Raw genomic sequence first — 3,177 nt, 5'->3', positions numbered from 1 at the left:
CTACTACTACTACTACTACTACTACTACTACTACTACTACTACTACTACTACTACTACTACTACTACTACTACTACTACTACTACTACTACCAATCAGATAACGATAATAACCATAATCATAATCAAAATCATACTAAATGGTAATTTACAATGCTGATGTAACAAAAAAGACCCGGGGAGCAAGGCATGAGACAATGGCATCCGAGTGGAGAAAGAATGAGAGTGTAAGTTGGATTGTTGGATACTGATTTGTTAGCGTTCATAGAATCACAGGGTGTCAAGGATGGTTCTTCTGTGGGGACTGGTAATTTTGTACCCAAATGTAAGGGTTTGGACGTAGCTACTAGTGGAACAAAAGTGTCACGACAAAAAACAAAAGAGACTTCACCTGTCGATGTGTGTAGTCACTTTCTTGACCTTTTCAAAAAGATCGGGCGTGGCTTCGGCCTGCTCCATCTTACGAATACAAACAGCTGCTTTCTAAGCATCTTGGCGGTACACGACTGTTGCAGTGAAACAAGAAAACTGGAGAGTGTTCAAACGAGAGCAGGTGTCTTATCTAACACATCATTGACTTCCTCATAAGCTGTCGAAGAAAGTAAATCCATCTTTCAAAGCTGCCCTGTTACGTTGTTTGAAGAAATGTTTTAGTTGATTTAACAACAACGTCGGACATATGAATATAAAATCTTCGAAAACACCTCGAACATTTTTATAATAGAAAAGCCGTTGATAAGGGAGTGCAATAAGATTTTGAGCTGAAAAGCTATACCACACAATTAACATGTAAAATAGGAACTTTGCCCAGAGTTCAAACTGGATATGAAACAACAAAGAGATTTGCTTTATATCACGGTACCTCATTTTCCGAAAACATTTCTTTGCGATCAAGATAAATGAATTGCTGTTCAGACGTCACCAATTTTTGCTCCACCTCATTTCTCACACCGTCTGTCATTCGGAAACGTTTTTTCTTATTTGGAAAATCAGATGAAACAGATGATTCCCAAACCCCTTTAAACAATAGAAAAACATGCGCTCAACAAAGTCTGCTACACCCTTGTATTTACATAGATCTGAAATCTTTATGTCCATCCTATTCAATAAGATATGGGATGAAAAGTTGCCATGAAGGATTTAAAATGGAGAATGCGAAGAAACGTGACTGTATGGTCTAAAGTATACCTATCAGCAATATACAGCCCTAGCTTTTCTTCCAAAACAGTTTTTTCTTGAGCTGTTTTTTGAGGTAACAGATTCTATTGTTACTGACACAGGCATAAGTGACCATCGTTTGGTCCTCACTGTCCGAGGAACCACATCTTTTAAACTTGAATAAGGAATGTTCTACGAAGTTAGATTACTAGGAGCTGGTCCCAAAAGTGCAATAGGGAAGTATTATAGGTGGATAAAATAGTAGCGTCCCAATAGGTCAGATCTAAGTCAGAGAGGGAAAGCATTGGTGTTTACGTTGAATTATTTTGAAAATTGATTGAGACATTTTTACGACGAAAGCTATGGACTCATTAAACAAATAACTAAAATAATGCGTGAGTCAGATAAAAGAACAATTGCATGGGACTATAAATGGTTTACTGAAAAGGGCCTGGTTTAATTAGTCCAAACAAATGAAGAAATGTCCGAAATACTATCTTTTGTTCGAGGAGAGTAGGAAAATTTATTTTCAATACTAGCAAGGAATCAGCAGATGCACCAGTTGTTAATCTTGTAGATATGTGTGATTTAGTGCAATTAAGTATGAAGAGCAAACTCATGGATATCAGTTGGGTTCTCCAATGTATTTTGGTGAAATCTGAAGTCCTCTCTATTGGAACGTTACTTCCTGATGTCTAAGTAAAAGAAAGAGGACCCATTTAAAAAACAACTCGGTCATCTTTGGACCAATTTATGCAAATTTCGAAAAAAAATTAAATTCAACAAAGAGGACGTTACATCAGTATGAAAAAAACAAACACCTAAACAAATGACATGTTAAAAAAAATTATTAACTTTCTAAAAGGTCAACCAAAACTGGATGAACCCATTGAGTTTCAACTGTTGATTTTTCTGGATTTGTAAAAGGTAATAATTGAAGAGGTTCAAGTTAGGGAGAATTCATTAGTAAAGTTTCGTATTATAGCTATAAGGTGTTCCCGAAACCTTTCTTACAACCACACAAGGGATACTCTTGACGTAAAGGTATGGTCCCATCCCACTGGAACTAAATTGAAATTATTCTTTAATCCAAAAGAATAGGATTGCCTACTATCTACAGTCTTTTGGCAAAAACGTAAATACACCCCAAAAAGCTATCAATTTGCTATAATACATGGACAATTGGATTGTCTTTTGCAATATCGGAGAATAATACTTATGGAATTTTTTTTTGTCACTGATTTTAAGTATGCATTCAATTATATCATGTTTTTCGAAATTTATGAACGAGATAAAAATTCTAAACACCCAGAGCCTTGTAAATGTTAAGAAAAATGACGTGTATTCGCCACACCTTCCATGACAGTCGGATTTGTTTTTCCATTTGGGAGGGTGGGGGGTAGAATGGACGAGAAAAGCTGGAAGAAGAGTTACAACATACTAAAAGACAAACGTAAATATTAAAATCCTGCTTCGAGATCTTCTCCGTATTGCAATATGATGATATTAATTTACCCACCTGCAATTCGGATATGCAGATATAAATAAGCTTCTTAATATGGAACCCAAAAAAGAGTACATGCTGAAAAAGATTTTAAAAATCCAACTCTAGAAATGCGCCCCAAATAGAAAGAAATAAACAGACATCAACAACAGCAAAAGCAACACACACCGCCGTAGATGGCTAGCGGATCTTCTTGCGCACACGTGCCAAACGTTTTCATTGTGAGATCTCGCAGAATTGCAACCGCCAATGGATCTTGGGTTTGGGCTTTAGATTTCCGTTGTCTAGCAAACCGAGGGTGTATCTCCCTACTGCTGGAGTGCGATTCAAAATTCAAACCCTCTCTGGTTTGCGGATGACATCTTTTCTACAAACGTATTCGATCGTTTGTCCAGGTATCTTTCTCGTTCTGGCCTCCCTACCTTCGAGTGCCGAAACTGCTGGGCTTGCCTTAGAAACGGTTTATGTGTTTGTTTAGTAAGGCGTTTAACTCGCACACACACACACACACACACAC

Source organism: Aplysia californica, unplaced genomic scaffold (genome assembly GCF_000002075.1).
Source record: "Aplysia californica isolate F4 #8 unplaced genomic scaffold, AplCal3.0 scaffold00131, whole genome shotgun sequence".
In the NCBI taxonomy this organism is placed as follows: domain Eukaryota; kingdom Metazoa; phylum Mollusca; class Gastropoda; order Aplysiida; family Aplysiidae; genus Aplysia; species Aplysia californica.
This window is presented reverse-complemented; position numbering follows the sequence as displayed.